An 18,595-nucleotide genomic window follows, 5' to 3' on the forward strand; every position below is an offset into this window, starting at 1 on the left:
TCCTTTGTGTTTAAGAGGATAAGAGCAAAGTCCCTTCAGCCACTGTCTCTTTAAATGCCAGTAGCGCAGAGCTGTTCTTGTCTTGGCAGATACTTTTATGGAAGACTCCTAGACCTATTTCTATTATTATTGCTGTATATTTGAGACATATTCTGCAAGTTTAGGTGCAAACAGTTCAAAACATTTGTCTTGCCGTTCTGAAGAACGTTTTACAAAAGCAGAATGAACTCATCTGTCCAGCTTCGCAGCGTGTTAGACCTTGGTTCCAAGTGAACTGCCCCGGATAATGCTCGCCCGATGTTTTGCAAAATTACGTTCTAATTCCTTGGCCTGAGGTCTGTCAGGAAGACTTGCTGATCTGGAATTTGGAGACTGCTGAAAGACAGAGTTGCGGGTGGCTCCTGTCTGCCCAGTTACGTGTTTTCTTCATAATATATTTGTGCACGCAGCTAACATGTCTGTGTTGAAAATGAGATTCCAAATGTTTCTGTTTAGCCAAGGAATAAGCTGATGGATCTACTTTTTTTTTTCCTCTAGTTATCATTTTTATCTAGAACAGAGCAAAAATCTGGACTGCCTTTGTTTTAAGGAAGCTGTACTTTAGGGAGCAGTGAGCACTGCAGGGATGCATTTTATGTCCGAATCCTTTGAAATAATACAGCTGGACCAAGTTCACTCTTTAAAATAGCCAGGAAAGCTGGTGTCGATGCACAGAGAAGCCAAATGTGCTTTTGCTGATGGAGTTCCTCCTAACTAGGTCAGCCACTGCAATCAGCTGTCGAGGCAAGATCACGTTGATGTTGGAGTAGCTTTGGCTGCATCAGGGTTTGTTTTTTGTAGGTATAGAAAAATCAAGTCTAACCCTCTGCCAGGGAGGAAACTGGCACTGGAGGCTGGACCTTAAAAAATGGGCTCTCTGTGAGCAGTTCTGGGTAAGAAAGAAACAGGTGGAGTCTCATGTTTCTTGTCTCTCTAGGCGATGGATCTGATAGCGACCAACGGGACACCAGAGCTGCAGAACCCCGAGCAACTGTCCGCTGAGTTTCGGGCCTTTTGGAGCTGCTGCCTGGAGGTGGACATGGGCAGGCGAGGGTCTGCCCAGGACCTTCTGCCGGTAAAACGCGAAGCGGCTGCAGGTGAAAGAGCTGCACTGTGTCATGGTTTTGTCATCAGCTGAACTCGAAGGCATCAGATGGAGCCACCTCATATAGCCTGGTCTGTACTTGCAGGCCGGTAATGGGCTTTGGTACCGAATGGAAGAGGCCTCAACAGCCCTTCCTGACACCAAACTGGTGCTCAGTCCACGCGCTTACGTACTGTTTTGTATCAGGTGATAACAACTACCGGTCGCTGGACAGGGTGGGACCTGCACCTCTGAGCACACTGACGTATCTGGTGCCCACGTGGAGCGGACAGCAGAAGTGACCCTGGACTGCTCTTCCGGACCCGCCTGGGTATAGCCTGCGGGCATCTGGAGAACCAGCGTGCCTGTGAGGTCAGACATACTGCATTTGGCTCCCTAGGAAAAGCACAAAATATTTCAGCCATATATTTCAGCCATTAACTTTGAAGTGCACTGCAGTTAGACAGATCACTGTCCTCGGAGGCTCACCATCTGCTCCAGCCTTTCAGGCTCTTTCACCAGTGGGTTCCTGAAGCCACACTTGAGAAGATAGGCCTTGTTTTCCTTCATTTCTTAACCCAGAAAGCAAACAGGGTATGTAACTCTCCCTCTCATCTCAAAGACAGAGAAAGATGTTTTCAAATATATTCACGCAAGAGCTCTATCCTAGAAGCACGACAGGTGAGCTACTAGAGACATGACACCTCCCAAAACGGGTCCATCCACCCTTCTCCGCTTCTGCTTCTTCCCCATGCACGGAGAACGAGGAAACACAAGAGTGTGCAGACTCGGTAACTCAATGGCACCGGGTGTACGCTGGAGGGGCTTGGTGGAGCGTGGGGCCTGACAGGTCTCTGAGGTGACAGAGCCCTGCCCTGCTGTGCTGTGCCCCGCCAGCTGTGGGCAACACTCCGTCAGCAGCTGCAGCAGCAGCAGCAGCTGGTAGCAGCATAGTGTGAGCGTGTGGGGCCCGGGTCCTTACCCGCCTCCTTCTCCTCCTCCTGGTGGTCCTGCAAGCCCGCAGGCTGTTCCAAGACAAGCACAGGGAGCAGGTAGGCAGGCAGAGGGCCAGCACCCAGCCCCGAGGAGTGCGGTGTGGCATCCACTGCGCCTCAGTGGGGTGGCGGTGGGGCCAAGGCTAAGGCTGGGTCTGGGAGAGCAGCTGGGCCAGGCTGGGCAAGCCAGGCAGACACCGCGGTGCGGGCAGAGGGGTCAGACACCCTGCGGGGAGCTGTAGAGGGGCTGTGGCTGCTTTGGGGGCATTTTCTGGTGGGAGCAGCTGTGCAAGGTAAGAAACCCAGCACTAAGTCTCTGTGGGGACACCCGGCCCCGTGCCACACTGCCCTGCCCCAGGGCAGCCTGCCCCCGCTGTGTGCCAGGGCGGGTGAGCGCGTGGCACCGCGGGAGCCAGACAACAGCCCACGGCAGTGTTTCTTCCCGGGCTGGCTGCAGCCGTGCCCAGGGCCGTGGCTCTGCCACTCCCTGGCTGGATCCCGGCTGTCATCCTCAGGGCCACTGCAGAGGGGCACGCTCAGGAGAGGTCTGCTCAGGAAAACAGGAGCTTTTCTGCTCCAGTCCTGCAGTCCTGCTCCCCTCGGACGAACTGCAGGTCCCCAGCCTGCAGGAACAGGCAGGGGTAGCGCTGCTGCCACCTGTCACAGTCTGTTGTTGCTTTTTCCTCCAGTTCCAGGGGTGGGCTTCCTCTGTGTGTGTGCAAACTTCTCTGAGCTCTGCTGGATTGCAGGTGATGGCCTTGGCCTGGCTTATCGAGCTTCTCAGCTGGAGCCTGACTATGAGCCTTGGGAGTTCCAGGGAGCTGACAGTTCCATGCCACTGCAGGCAGCCGGTAACTATCTGCAAGAGGCACCTGAGCAGAAGGCGAGAGGAGCACTCTGGAGCAGTCCTGTGTCTGAGCTGCGTTCGCTGGCATTCAGACCTGAAGCAGCACATTGAAACATTTCACAGGAGCTGGTCTGTCCTGTGTTCATTCACAGACACCGGTGCAGGCGAGGGCTGTCCAGCTTCCCGGCTGCGTTCCAGGGCTGAGCTGCAGAGAGGTTGCGCAGGTGCATCATGGCCTTGTCCTTAAACCTTCGGGAGCTGCCAGCTCAAAGCCCAAAGTCAGCCAGGCGCCTCTGCAGGGGTGAGAACGCAGCCCTGCTCGCCTGTACCGTGTCTTGACATGAACCCTTTCTATGTTCTGCTGGTCAGTTATGGCCACGTGGGTCAGAACACGTGACGGTAACTTCTCGTGGGTGGTTGCAGATGCGGCCACTGGGAGGGCTTTTCCAACTCCTCGGCTGGATCCCAGGCTGATTTCTAGCTGGCATCCCAGGGGTGAGTAGTCCAGCTTTGCTGACTTTACAGAGTAAGAATGCATTTTCAGTATTTTATTCGTGTGACATTTACCTTCTTACTTTCTGTTAATGTTGTCAAAGAAGGAAGTAGAAAGCTAGAATAGGGAGCTATTCCCAAAAAACCTCCCAAGTTCCAAAGGAAATCCCGATAGCTTCGGAGAAAGCAGCACCCGGTCAGTGTATTTCCCTCTGGTAACCGTCCGACTTTGGAAGATGAGGTTCAGATACATGCGTGGACGTGCTGTAGCCTACACAGCAGGAAGGGGTCAGTCAGAGACTCGCTGCAGAGACGCTTAATTTCATGTCTTGCATGGGCTAGTGAGCCACAGAGATGGCCCAGCACAGCGTCTGCTACCAGTTGTGGTTCCAGCTGAGTCCCAGGGGCAGCTGCTGCACCAGTTGCACTGGTCAGAGGTGCTTTGTGCAGATGCTGGTATCCAGATGTCAGGAACCAGATGGTTTGGCCATCATGATGATATCATCAATGTATTGCAGGTGTTCTGGAGCTTCACCTGTTGCAGTGTAGTCTGAATCAGTCCACGGCAAATGGTGGGACTGTGTTTCCACCCCGGGGCAGTTGATTCCAGGTGTACTGGACACCCCTCCAAGTGAAAGCAGATGGTGCCCTTCACTCTGCTGCCAAAGGGATTGAGAAAAATGCATGAGCGATACCAGTTGTGGCGTACCCCTTGGCTGCCTTTGACTCCAATTGGTATTGGAAGTTCTAGCATGGCTGGCATGGCAGCACTCAGTGGTGGCATGACTTCATTCAGGCCACGATAGTCTACTGTTAGTCTCCACTCTCCATTAGATTTTCACACTGGCCACGTGGGGCTGTTAAAGGGTGAGCGAGTTGTGCCGATCACCCCTTGACTCTCCAGTTGATGAATCAGCTCATGGGTGGGAATCAAAGAGTCTCGGTCGGTGCGATATTGCCGCCGATGTACCATTGTGGTAGCGATTGGCACCCTTTATTCTTCAACCTTTAGCAGCTCCACCACAGAAGGGTCCTCCGAGAGACCAGGCAAGGTGGACAACTATTCAGCTTCCTCTGTCTCCAAGGCAGCTATACTAAAGGCCCACGGGTATTCTTTTGGGTCCTTGAAATACCCCCTCCTGAGGTAGTCTCTGCCAAGGATGTGCGGAGCCTCTGGGCCAGTTACAATGGGGTGTTTATGCCACTCATTCCCAGTTAGACTCAGGTCAGCTTCCAGTACAGTTAGCTGTTGGGATGCCCCTGTCACTCCAGAAAGACAAATGGGTTCTGCCCCTCTATAGCTTGATGGCATTAGGGTACAGTGTGCACCAGCGTCTACTGGAGCCTTAGGGTCCTGCAGGTCTGACATGCCAGGCCATCGGACCCACGCAGTCCAGTAAACCCGGTTGTCTCTTTCCTCCCCCTGGCTGGAGGCAGGGCCCCTCTAATCCTCATCAGAATCACTCCTTGTGAAAATTACTTAGAAGGTCCAGAGACCTTCTCTTCCCCTTGAGGGCACTGAGCAGTGCTGAGGAGGGCTCAGTAGGCATTGGCCAGGCCCCAGCATATTGCAGTGATTTGTGTCTCTCTGGAACTGCCAGAGTGACAGCATACCTTTTCCAAGTGTTTTACTAGTTTTTCAGGATTCTGTATTTGTTCAGGGGTGAAATTCCAAAATACTGAGGGTAACCACTGTCCCAGGCACTTGCCCGTACTCTCCCACACACCCTGCCACTCATAATTATCCAGCCTCAGGGCAGATCTCTGGGTGGTGTTCTTAGTAAAAGTTTGTTTAACCGTGAATAATAACCTGGGACACATTCAGGAGATAGAGCAAGAAGAACATGCTGGCTTGGGCATCCCAGGGATATTTGGAATTCTCAAAAGCTGCTATAATGAGCCTGAATGTGGAAGGAGCGGTGGAAGAGTGGGAGAAAGTGTCCTCCTTTGTCCCTCCTGTGGGCTGGGTGCGGGTGCGATGAGTAACAAATGCCATGAGAAGATGCCTGGGGGATGGGCATGACAGCAATGCCACATACAAATACCAGCTTAACCTCGTGGCCAGTGATGCAATCAGATCCTAAGTCGACATCAGCCGGTGCAGCAAGATGCTAGTCCTGATCCCCCTCCCAGAGGTCCCAACCATCAGCGCAGGGAGCACAGAGTGCATGTACGAGTTGACACAGCACCGCCGCGTGAGCAGACGAACCAGCGTGACCAGTGGTGATTTAACTGACGTCACAGAGGGATGTGACAGACCTTTCAATGTGCTCTGGCCAGATCTGCCGTTATCTCAACCCCTCGTGCCCCATGTTGGGCACCAAAAAAGGCCGTCGTGGTTTGGCCCCGGCTGGTAGCAGGCACCACACGGCCACTCACTCACCCCTCCCACTGTGGCGGGGTGGGGAGGAGAATGGGGAGAAAAGGGTCAAACCCCGCGGGTTGAGATAAGAACGGTTTTAGTGGAACAGCACGAAGAGAGAAGAAACAACGGTAACAACAACAATACTAATGAGATAATACATACAGCGAGTGACGTGGGACGCAACGGCTCACCGCCCGGATCTTGTCAGGTCTGCGTGTACTTGAAGGGTTCAGACTTCTGGTGTCTTGCCCTGACAGCTGGACTGAAGAAGCGGGTGAGGCTGCGGGAATTATCTGTGGGCACTAGATGACTCCTTCGGCCTGCTGGTAGGTAAAGGTGAGGAAAGCTGTGGAAGTGAAGAGCTGGTGTGGGAAGGAGAGGGCTGTTCTTAGTCTGTACTGAAGGAAGCACCAAAATACATGGTTGATGTGTCTTGCAACTGAAGGAAGTATTAACGTGGTTTGTAGTTTGAGTTGAAGTAGCTATAGGGAAGTATACCTTTACAGATCACAAGTTGGTGAGGTTTGTTAATATGTCCTTTGAAAGCATTTGCAAAACAACGGTCTAGACCTCCCTAAGGTCAGGGTGGATTTACTGAGGCAATGAACATGTGAAGAAGCTAATTTTACAGGTTGTACTACTGGGTGACTAGATTGCAAATGATGCCTGGTTTTGTGTCCAGCTCTGCTGTTAGAACTCTTCTTTTGCGAGCTTACAAAGCAAGAAGACTCACAAAAGACCCCACCCAAATCAGCAGCAACATAATACTATCTTTGCCACTGCTTTGCGTCTTGTAGGTAGATGGATGGATGAATCCTGTTAGGCTGGAAAAAATTTCAACAGGCTCTACTGAAATTAAGGCCCAGGCAGAATTTCCACAAACTCCCTACGGATTTCCCTGTGTACTCAGAGGGTCCACTCACCCTGAGATGCTCGGGAGTAAATAGTCTTCCTGTCATTTAAAGACAGCGTAAATGATGCTTCAGTTTCATAACCATGTGTTTGCCAGTGTCTGTACTAAGCATGTAGTCACTTTATCAAGGTATTTAGACGATGAGGTGGTCCCGCTGTTGCTCCATGTGTTTCTCTGACATCCATTTTTATTTATGAGATGTAATAATGAATCCTTAGTTGCCATTAAATGTGACCACTTCCTGGTGCAAAGTATGTGCTGGGTAAAACGGTGGTGCCCAAGGCTGATGATATTTCTTTTTCATAATTGTTTTCATCAGCCAAGAATCCCATAGAGATTTGGCCCTGAACTATGGCTTGACCTGTGAAGATTTTATATTACTCTTGGAAGCATTCAAACATTACAGCTTCAGTGTTCACGGTGAGCATAGTGCTAGTCCTGGTTTTAAACTTAATACACAATAAGAGTGTCTATCTTTGAAGTAAGGGTCTGGTGTATCAGCCTTTCTGCTTCTATCATGTTGTGGCCCAGAGAAGTTGTGAGTGCCTTCCCTGGCAGTGTTCAAGACTAGGTTGGATGGGACTTTGAGCAGCCTGGTCTAGTGGAAGGTGCCCCTGCCCATGGCAGTGGGGTTGGAACTAGATGATCTTTAAGGTCCTTCCAACCCAAACCATTTTATGTTTGGAAATTTTCTTCAGCTGTAGTGTTCCTTTTTCTCTCTTAGATACTTAAGACCTGTTGATACGTTCAAAACCCCTTCTGAGTTAGCTCCCAAAAATGCAATTCTGGATTAAGGTGAGTCTTTGCAAACCAGGACTAGAATTTTCTTGACCCAAACCTATGTCCCTGAAGAGGAAGGAAAAGACTGAAAATGTAGCTGAAGGCACACTTGGATGAAAATTATCAGAGAGCACTGCAAATCTATACATTCACAGCAAGTTTATGTAACCTGTGTGTAAAACTTGGTACCATGCTATAGTTTTAATGTTGTGTTCTTGAGATGAAACAGCAAGAGCAACTAGGATTATTTTTTACCTTTAAAAAACCAGCTTTGTTCTAGCACTCTTGTAAGTCAATTTTTAAATACGTCTTTGTGGACTTGTGGTCATACCTAGAATATCTTTCTTTCCTTAGTTTAAATGCAGTGCCTCCCATTTTGAGACAAAATGGGACTGGAGAGGGGTTGTTGAGAAGGCAGCCTCTCTATGAGAGTCCCTGCTTGCACAGGGCCAATTCCAGCCACTGAAAAAAAACCCACATAACACAGGCATCCAAGAGCAGTGGTTGCTTACTGATGTGTCCCTCTTTTTAATGAAGCTGGACGAGGAGGCTTTTTCAACTTTGTGGTTTTTTGTCCCCATGCATGCGACTTAGGTTTTTAAACATTCCTCTGCACTTAGGAGTTTTGTCATCTTTTACTCTGAAGGAAAGCAGAAACCACTGGATTCCAAGAATTTGCAACATGCTAATGGAATAATCATACCGTGCAACTTTCCATGTCTGTGTGCCTGAGATGAACATAGAATATAATTTGGAGGTGTGAAAGGCTGCTTCCCCAAGTACCATACAGCGAGCTAGAAAGCTGTCTGACCTGACAGCATGGTGGAGGTGATTCTCTTTCCATTCCCAGGGGGGCTTTTCAGCCTTCCAAGTGTATTCCATGGCCTGAGGAGGATCGTTAAGAGGATCAGCGTTGGGGACCCATTTCCTCAGTCATCTGCAGGGCACCTGAAGAAATGACTCATCCAACAGTGCTTTAACGTTCTTGGCCCTAACCTGTAACTTCGGGCTGCCAAATGTTCGCTTTTGCAATACATAGTTACAATTTGTGAAGAGAGGGATTCCTTTTCCCCAGTTGATTCAACCTCAGATTGAACACACACTCCCTTTGAAAATCTAGTTACTCCGATCTCCTTTTTTGGTGTTTAAATTTCTGTGTTTCCTTTCAGATCCTAAGAAAGAGCAAATCCCACTTGCAGGTTGGTGGGGTTTATTTATGGGTTTCGTGTGTGTGTATGTTTGGGGTTATTTGTTTGGTTGGCTTTTTGTTTGGGTGGTTGTTGTTGTCATTTACTGTCTCTGTCTTACCTAGAGCAGTTTGCCTGTCTTCAGCATTCCATGCAGCCCTGTAAGATGCAGGGGTTTTTGTTTGTTTGCTTTCCTCTAGCAAACCATGTGGCTTCCACGATACCAAAGAAATCCAAATTGGAGTGGCTTGAGTTTGTTCTTGGTGAGAACCCCTTTAATAAACTCCAATGATCAACTTCTCTTTATGGTATGAATCCAACCTTCTTACATGATTTTTGTCTGTCCCACCTTATCTTGCAAGCAGGAATCATCAGGAATCAAATATTTCATTGGTCAAAAGGTGGGGAGGGGCGAAGTTACGGCGTTAATCCCACTCAATCTGCATATTGCGGTCACTAGAGGTCAGACTTGTACTTCACTGGATAAAGTAGTAACTGCAAGCTAGTAATTAGAGCTGAAGAAGCAGAAATAGTTGCTAAATGAAAACAAACATTTTTGATGCTTTTTTGAAATAAAGCAAATAGAAACATTACCATTTTCATTTTACTTAAAGATGCTTCATTGTGGATGTCATTGTTGCTGTGTTTTCTGAATTGCTTCACTGCTCTGAAATTTGCTTGCTCTCGTTTATTTGAAATAACATTGACAGGATTGGTGGGCAAGCTTGATTCCCTTCCATCTCCCACTTTGTATGCACATTGCCTCATAGAAACCATGTGTTTGCATATGTTCTGTGCTCAAAGTCTACTGAGTCCACTGTATTTTCCATTCAGTGAACTAACAAAAGAATATTGAGATAGAAATGAGTTGCCTGATATTTGAGGCCAAAATCACCATTATTGCACTACATCTCTGTAATTCTTTTCCCAGTGTGAAGCTTGAAGACTGTTCTGCCATGCAGGTGGGAAGCATTTTGCACTGGTATGAAGAGTTGACATGCACCAACAGAGAGGTATGACACTGGAAATACCTTACAATTAATGGCTTTAGTCATTTTCTTTTAAATGACATTGAGATTAATGCAAAGCAACCCTCTCTCAGTCTTAGAATTTCATGCCTACTTACTTGTCTTGGCTGTGCTTTCCCCTTTAAATCCCCCAAATGCAGGTATGTTAATGAAATACAGTAACAGAATTGATTTGCTCAACATTGTCTTGTGGATCATAAACATAACTCTGTTTTATTGCTTGTTATCTCAGATTTCAAAACCAGCGAGAGAACATCTGGGATGTCCCTACATTGTAGTAAAAGGCTCATTTAGTACTGGTGTTAGCAGTTGGATTAGTTGATAGAGACATTAAGTGTGCTGAGGCCTAGCATAAGAGTGCTGGGGGGGTGTGGATTATCAGCTATTTGTAATAAAATTCACGAGTTTATAAAAATAGCCTTCAAAGAGGTGTTGCTATTAACAGCTCCTCCTTTCTTGGGTTTCATGCTATCTAATGACTGATTTAAAGATTCAGCTCTTCAAATTATGTTCATTTAAATTCTTGATTTTAAAATTCTTGACTTAATTAAAGTAACCGCCCGATGGTTCTATTATTTGAAACCCAAAAAATATCTTGCAAGTCCTTGAAGCTTCAGAGTTAGACGCCAAACTGTGGAGTTCATAATGACTTTTATTTGAAACCATACAATTGTTGACTCAGTCCTGGAATCTCCTCTGGTCTTAAGATGTTCTCTCTGTAAGATTCTGTCTTCTACCTACCCTATAAATAGTGCAAGTATCTTGATAGATGAACAACACCGAAAGGGCCTTTCTTTATCTTTCTTTTTCCCTGAGCTCCCTCTGTATTGGTACCTCTTCATTGCTAGCTGTTCTGGGGTGAAGGCTGGTAAACATCCCCCTGTGCAGGCCCTGGGCAAAGAGCAGTGACCTCGGTTATGCACAGCCGTACCCCTCCATTTGGCAAAGACCTGTTGGGAGATGCAACGTTCAGCAGAGCCGAAGCAAAGGCCACGCACGCTGCTCACACAGGAGATTCAAAATGCAGTAGGATTTCCTCCTTTTTGTACAAAGAACTCTTTCAACATCCTCTGTTTTCTGCCTTTGTTTCTTAGCTGAATCGTTCCTGCAGCTCGGGTGGTTGGACACTAAATTGGTGTGGCTCTTCGATAAGGGCTAAGGTGTGAGATGAGTAACAGTTAAGAAGAATATATGCAAACAGAAGATATTTTCTCACCTCCTCTCACTTAGGAGCATGTTACCAGCTGCCTGTAACAACAGCAGGTACAGCACAGTCGGATCAAAATTATGATACGTGAAGGTGATACTGGACTGCAGCGCTGTGCTTGGCTGAGCAGAGCTGCCGCGGCAGCCTTCAGGAGGTGTTTGCTGGAGAGGTTGATTGCTGCAAGACATATCATGAAGACACCTTCCTTTGAATAAACACTTGAGAAGTCACAAAGGCTTTTGAAGACTAGTTGACACTTGTATTTCAAGTTGTCTTTTCTAGGTCTCCTTGTCTCCCTTTCTACCTCCGCCCCCCTGCCTTCCTTTTTTGCTCAGCTTTGTGGTTCCTGGACTGCTCAGCTCTTGCTTTTCTGATGGTCGTGTTCACTCGCCTTGCTCTGACTGCCCTCTCTCTAGCCACAAGAAGCTGGATGTACGCTTCTCTCCTCCTTATTGAAGACTTTGCTTTAATGTTTTGCTTAATTTTTTTTATCTAGTTTCATGAATATTTCGAAGGAATGATGAAACTTGGGTGAATCAGGGCTGAAAATAAAAGAACAGTGTCTTTTCTTACCCATTTAATGCACTATTAAGAAATGATGTTCAGGAAAACAAGCAATATCGCTACATTCAGGTATTCTGGTGTTATCAGATGATTAACTTTCATTTACACTAAACATTTCATGCTCTAGGTTAACATTTTTTCAGTGCAAAATGTGTTGGACTATGGATTGTGCTGATGATCTACAGCTGCTTGCAATGGAGGCCTTTTTGAGAACGCTTGGAGAACTAAAGAGAATTGGCTAAGTGGAATTAAAATTGGCCTTATTCTGGTGGACAGTTATCTGTTTAGAGTGCCCAGAAGCTTTTCATTGAACAGCGATATATTGTATATGTAGTACTAAATAAATATCAGGTACTGCAGCAAGATTACAGAGCTATTTTAGGCTGGGGAGGACATTAAAATGAACAGATTTGGAATTTGATGTACACACCTTCAGGACCTGTCTTCCCAAGCTTCAGGTGTGCGTGCACAGGCGTCTTCCTGGTCTCAGTAAGTTCATGGCCACTGTGCAGGTCCTTGTTTGATGGTTCCTGTGTTCCCACACAGGTAACCGGGAGCTCTTGCTGTTCTCTCTCAGCAGGTGTTGCGTAGCAGTAGCAGCACGTACAGCAATGCTGTGGCTCTGCTGTGCCCACTCTACAGACAAGCATGTGCACTGTCAACCACCTCTTTCCTCTGCAGAACGGTTCCTCACTTGTGGGAGCAGGTCCCATACGCTGGCTTGGAAGAGCTTGGCAAGGCAAAGAGGCTGGTCCGCAGTAGTTCAGAGTGGTCTGAAAGGGCCCAGGAGCACACCTAAGGGAGGAGATAACCGCTGTGTTTTCAACTCTCTTTTCACAGCCAAGTTTCCAAACTTGTGCAAGCTGTGTAAACGTCCAAGTGAAAGCAACTTCTGCTCATATGGAAACACTATGCCTTATGCCAAGCTTTGTCGTAATGAGAAATTCAGTTGCATGACTTTATTTGAGGGCATAAGCTGAATTAACCTAGGAAAGTCAGGTTTTTCCTTTTGAAATGCATAATCTGTTGGATATCACCAGATCAGCCCTTTCAGCGCTCACCCTGTTCCACCCAAAGGGAAAGCTGTGTAGAAAGAAGGAGGAAAATTTCTTTTGAAACTCAGGATAAACCCATTCTCTTCTCAGCCCTATCTCCCCCTCTCTCTCCATCTAGCATGGAGCAGGTGGCAGAAACCTGTCCTAATCCTGGTGGATGCATGGGCATGTCAGGTGTTGAGATGAGATGCCTCTATGTTATTTTCTCCCCCCTGTCCGGCCCTGCCCCCCCCAGCCTCTTAGAATTAAAGTCTCTTAGGAGGCAAGACTTGGGATCCATCAGGAGGTGATAGTGAAAAGCACTTCCCATACTTGTATCACCCTCTGATTTTCAGACAGAGTCCATGTGGATAAGCCCCTGACAAGTTGGAAGGGGATTGCATTTTCTGTTTGTGTGATTCTGAACTATAGCCAGAATCATAACATCTAATGTGATTAGCTGGGATAGTTCTCAGATCTCTAGCACCTTTAGGAACCTTTTCCAATTTGGAAGCTGGTTACTGTTTTGTGTAGCTTTGTGTATCAGATACTCTTTAAGCTGTGAGGTCCTTAGGCAAAGGGTTATGTTGCTGGAGTGTTTGGAATACTTTGGTATCGTACAGCTCCTGAAAAAGCTTTTTACTAGGGGATGAAGTTTGTTGCATCAGTGGCTCTGAGTGAGCTGGTAAATGAAAGCGAAGCTGGCTGCTGTGAGCTGTAGGGATACACAGGCAGGTTTGCTCGCAGTTCCCACTTGCTTGACAGCACTTCTTAAACTTGGTCCCTTCAAAAGGACATTTGAAGTGTTGGCAGGTGCTAAGCAAACGGGGAAGCAGCATCCTGACGAGCACTGGGGGCAGCCATTCTCTTTTCATTTACTTGGGTCTCCGTGGTGCTTCTGTTTCCCGTGGAGATGGTGGCCTCCTGGGTCCTGGGGGTTCCTGAGCCCATGTCCTCAGGCTCGGGCGGGTACCTCCAGCCTGTAGCTCTTCCAGACTGTAACATCTTCACCAGGAATAATCTCTTTGCTAGAGGTTAGGTGAATACTTCAAGATCTTGAAGTATTTCATCTCTAGTTAGCGTTGGTTTGAGCAGCAGTTGCCATTTATCAAGGAGTCCTGGTAGGAAGAAGGTCGGTAAATTTTACTCCTGTCAAGCCAGAGGTAATAGTTTATAGAGCTCAGGGGATGCAAGTTGTTTATTGATAACATGGGGCAGATTGTATACGTACTGTGAATCGGTGTAGTCAGCTGAAGAAAGGGCCTTGCTGAGGTTGTGACATGTGACTTAAAGTAGGTAACAAGATTGAAGAGTGTGCTGGTTAGCTGTGGCATCTAGTACTACTGCACTGTTCAGGAAGATGCCTGCTTCCTCATTTTCCTCCAACTCAAGCTGATATTTCTATCTTTAATCCCATTTTAGATTAAGCCTCCGTGAATCCAGTGTTGTATTTCCTTCATGCAGTAATTGAGGAGTGCAGGGTACATGTTGAGCTCCAGGCAATCCTTGTTTGCTTTTGACTCTGGGCAGCAGCTTTCTTGGGTTGGAATCATAGACTGGTTTGGGTGGAAGGGACCTCAAGATCATCTAGTTCCAACCCCCTGCCATGGCAGGGACACCTCCCACCAGACCAGGCTGCTCAAGGCTCCATCCAACCTGGCCTTGAACACTGCCAGGGATGGAGCAGCCACAGATTCCTTAGGCAACCTGTGCCAGTGTCTCACCACTCTTAGGGTGAAGAACTTCCTCCTTGTATCTGGTGTAAACCTGCCCTCTCCCAACGTCTATGGTGGTTGACATAACTCTATGTTAGAGTGAGCTGGATAACCAGTGTCTGGCCAGCATCTGATTCTGTGTCTGAGCCTTTTAACGGTGTGTTCAGTTGTGAACACTGAGGTTGGGTAATGTCACTGCAAGCCTGTATCTCAAACGGGGGCTGTAGTGGGATAGCCCACTGCGGTCACTTGCCAGCTACTGCTGTGTCCCCCTTTGTGTAGTCAGAGATGCATGAAGAGCTGGCCATTACGTGTTGGGTGCATGACCAGGTGTGTGGTGGGACACACCATGCACATTGTTTTCACTCATGGAGGCCTCTCTGTGGTCACGGCGGTCTTTGGAATGTGGACACCTGGTGAGTGTTGTGGTGTGAACATCAGTCTGGCACTGATGGGATGGACCTTGCAGCAGACCATGGTTGAGGATATGGTTCAGCAGACAGTTTTGATAACTGAGTATCTGCAGCTTCCGCAGGGAATACTCTTGTCCCAGTGGTGAGGTAAAGTGGGTATATTCCGCAAACCTCCTCCACTGAATCTTCTGCATTCAAATCTCCGATCGTTTGCCTTTCATAAGCCAAAAATGTGCTTGACCTGGCTTTTGCTGTAGACTGAAGTGCTGTACAGCTCAGCTACTCAAATTGCAGTAACTTAGTCCTGTTTCTAAGCTCATAAATCTGTTTAACCTAAATCGAAGTAGTGAATGATTTGCCTTGTGAGGCTTCAGCTTCGTGGTTTCTTTCATCTGAAATCAGTCTGGGTTTTGTGACACACTGGCAGCCACATATGTCATGGATGTAAATTCTAACATTAGAATTATTCAGGTTGGAAAAGACCTTTGAAATCATCGAGTCCAACCATCAACCCTACTGTACCAAGGACACCCCTAAACCATATCTCCAAGCACCACATCTAAACGACCTTTAAACACATTGAGGGATGGTGACTCGACCTCCTCCCTGGGCAGCTTATTCCAATGTCTGGCAACCCTTTCAGTGAACAAATTTTTCCTAATGTCAAGCCTAAACCTACCCTGGTGCAGCTTGAGCCTGTTTCCTCTTGTTCTGTCATTAATTACCCATGAGAAGAGACCAGCACCTGCCTCTCTACAATGTCCTCTCAGGCAGTTGTAGAGAGCAGTAAGGTCTCCCCTCAGACTCCTTCGCTTAAGACTAAACAGCCCCAGTTCCCTCAGCAGCTCTTCATAAGACTTGTTCTCTAGGCCCTTCACCAGCTTTGTTGCCCTTCTCTGCGCTCTCTCCAGCACCTCAATGACCTTCTTGTATTGAGGTGCCCAGAACTGGACACAGTGCTCGAGGTGTGGCCTCACCAGTGCTAAGTAGACAGGGACAATCACCTCCCTACTCCTGTTGGCCGCACTATTTCTAATACAAGCCAGGATGCCATCGTCTTTTTTGGCCACCTGGGCACACCGCTGACTCATTTTCAGCTACCTGTCAATCAATATCAACATTCAGTACAGCTTTATTTCCCTGGCATCCTCTGAGCTTTGTGGTGTTGAGGAAGCAGCCTAAGCTAACTGAGAATCAACAGCTCTGAGACTGAAATAAGAATTGGAGGCTGCTGAGTTGGTTTTGATTTACTAATGTGAGCTCCTGTGTAAAGAAGGGCTTGTTCTTGTATATGTAGTATAACTTCCATGGCCTAAACAAGCAGGAAATTTTAGAAGCCTGCAGAGTTGAATTTCTGTAACAGCCTGTGAAAAGTTATGTGACAAAGGTGATCTGGGGAAAGCAAAATGTCAAATATCAAACACTCACTGAGGGATGTAACTGGCTTCTAATTTGATGTAGGGCTTACGTACAGCGTGTCATGTCACCAATCCCTAGCAGGCTGCAGCACAAATGGTCTTACATGTCTTTGTGACACATGGAATTCCGGATTTGATGTGCTTTGCATGTTTCACACCATGTCTGCCTGGCATGCAGTGCAGGTCTGATGCCTGTTTGGGCACGCTGCATTGCATGTGCGTGTTTAGCCATTTTTCTGGATGTCTAGTCAGCTCCGTTCCTTATTCTTGGAGAATAAGAGGATGTTTGAGGTGGGAGACAGAAGACCTGAACTAATTATTCCCGTTATGAGAGTGATATGATAAATCACCAACCTGAGCTGAGTATCAAAGTTTTAGGCCTGTGTAAGATCACCAGTTGGGTTAGTGTAAAACACAAACCTCATGACACGGCACTGTGGATTTTTGGCTTTATCTGGTGTGAGGAATGCTTAGAATAGGCTTTATTACGGACTTTAACGTGTCAGAATTTTCTCATTGTAAGAAGTGATTAAGTTGTACTGAAAAAGCTCTAAATCATGAACTGACATTTGTGCCTTGTTTTGTTTCTATAGACAAGATGGATATGATTTTTTTCTCTTTTAATTTTTTAGTCCTGAAATCAGCTGTCTTATGGCTCAGATTCAGTCCATCTGAATGCTTAAACTTAGGCATCTACTTACCATTGCAGGAGCCAGAGTCACATAATAAAATAACAGTAATGATAGAAATAACAAACGTTTTAAAATTTAAAAAGGGGGGAAAGTTATTTTTAAATGCCAAATTGAAATAAAAGAGAAAATAGCCACTAGATGACACCTGAAACCTGTGTAATGAGATAGTACTGTTTTCAAAATCATTACAAATTTTGATAGACCCAAAAGGATTTTAAGTGGATCTGCATAGTTCTGAGAGATGGTGGTGTTTCCAAAAACAGAGTCAAAGTTCCTTCAGCTGTATCTCCTTCTTCTGTGATCAAATTAAACCCTGCACTAAGGAATCTAATCTGCATTAAAAGCTCATTCCTGATGCTTAAAATGCTGCCTTCAGAAAAAAAAGAGAAATACAGGTATTACTGATCTATGTGGAAAATGTTTCAGGGTCTGTATGTGAGTGCTTCCTCGGTTCTGGACCCCTGTTTTCATTGCTGTCATGCAACTATTTAGTCTGTCAAAATTTCTCCCTTACTTTAACCTGCTGAAAGTCAGTGGGTTTTGGGTTGTGCTGCTGCTGTGCTCTGTACTGCTCTGCAGACAAGCGCTTGTCTCCTGTCTGAGAGGTGGAGGCATTTCACAGCGTGCTCTGTGTTCTGGAGGAGAAGTGTGCTATTGAGAAACGGCTCTGGGGGGAAGCCCTGCAAAGCACTGACTCTGCCTCCTCTGCATTTGGGATTTCGGACGTTTGTTCTGCTCACCCTCCCGGGGTTCTTGGCACTCTCTCCTGTTGTGGCAGCAGACATAGGAGCAAAAAGAACCGCTGCTTTGGAGCAAAAGGATGACAAAGCTTTCTGGCTGGGTGGGTCCTGCCTCCTTCACCTAGGAGCAGGGCCAGGTTTAGGAGCGCAGGTGTCCCAGTGTATCCATCCCCGGGGTGACTGACCTCTTGTGGGGGGCTTGGTGCTGCTCTCCGGTGCCCATCTCCTTGGCGTTGCCACTGGTGTCTGGAAAGGCAGCTCTCACTCCAAGAAGCAGCTGTCTTCTGTGCTTTATGACCCGGAATTTTGACTGGAGTCTCGTTAACGTTTCAGTGCAGTAAGTGTAGCTGTGGCCTGTGACTTGCTGGGTTTCTTGTTGTTCCTGCCTCTGCAGCTGCTGAAGGCTGCAGTGAGCCCTGCAATAGCAGGTGGCCTGTTTTGCTTAAGACATGAGTCTTCAGCCAACTGGTTTTTTTCAAGTGACTGTGGAAGAAAGCCACACAATCTGAAAAAAAAAGTCAATGCAAAAGGGTTATGACTGGCTACTTCAGACTCTTTAGATGGCGTCCTTCTGTGGTGAGCAGTGTTCCCCTCAGCTGCACCAGTGAGCCGCTCTGCAGACAGTTGCAGGCCATCATTTGGGCAGGTTGGCTGGTGTTCTGTTTCCATGGTGCATGCTGCTTGTGGCTGGGGTTTTGTTTTAAGTTTAGTTTTAAAATGGTGAGCCTTCGGTGTAAGCTTCCCTTTGCCTCCCTGCCCGCCCCACCCTTGCCTGCTCCCCCTGGGCTGGCACCTGGAACCCCCAGGGCTGGGTTCCAAAGCCACATTAGAAGTAAGCACCTCCAACCCCTTCCCCTGCTGCCCAGGCTTGGCCTCTGCTCTGTGTCCTCCCTCTCCTCCAACCCCGAGCTCACGGGGAGCCTGCTCTGAGTAAGCCTCGAGCACCTCGTTGGCTTTCCTCTGGGCCTGCGAAGGTCTCCTGTGAGGGCATGGCTCAGCAGAGCTGCTGAACGCCAGCGTGGCTTCTCCTCTTCCCTGTCATTTCCCTCTTCCCAAAACACTGGGTGGGGGCTCGATATGGC

Source organism: Leptosomus discolor, unplaced genomic scaffold (genome assembly GCF_034619465.1).
Source record: "Leptosomus discolor isolate bLepDis1 unplaced genomic scaffold, bLepDis1.hap2 HAP2_SCAFFOLD_48, whole genome shotgun sequence".
Lineage (NCBI taxonomy): Eukaryota > Metazoa > Chordata > Aves > Leptosomiformes > Leptosomidae > Leptosomus > Leptosomus discolor.